We start from the raw sequence: 522 nt of genomic DNA, 5'->3' as shown, positions 1-522 counted from the left end.
ATTGACGGTACGACAATGACATGCCCTCAAGTGTCAAAGCAGGCCCGAAGCTCAGTTCCACATGCTGACTCAAGTCGGACTTCACAAAAAAATAAAAAATAACATTCCCCGTTTGCTGTTACTCCTTCCTCTATGTAACGTGCGCACTCACAGCCTTGACACGGAGCCACTCTAAAGTGACCAAGCCAGCCCAAATTCCAGTCCACTCACTGGCTGTCAAATTGAACTTAAAAACATCTTTTTCTGTGTAGTATGCATGCACTCATGACCAACAACGAGGTTCTCTAAAGCAGACCCGCCACCTGCCGAGTCAAAGGGCAAACTGCAGATTGTATGTGCAACGAAGTCACTCAAGTTCTCACATAGTGAGGAAAGATCCCTCATACCAAACTCCAAAGTGATGCAATGTGCGGCGTATTAGCCACACCCGACAAAACTCCGCGACGCTAAAATAGAGACAAATTGTTGAACGCTGCAGTATGTCTCCCCAATTCAGTACAACATAGTTCAGTCATTGCACTT

Source organism: Hippocampus comes, unplaced genomic scaffold, assembly GCF_001891065.2.
Source record: "Hippocampus comes isolate QL1 unplaced genomic scaffold, H_comes_QL1_v1.1 scaffold6, whole genome shotgun sequence".
In the NCBI taxonomy this organism is placed as follows: Eukaryota; Metazoa; Chordata; class Actinopteri; order Syngnathiformes; family Syngnathidae; genus Hippocampus; species Hippocampus comes.
Note: the sequence above shows the minus strand (reverse complement) of the source record.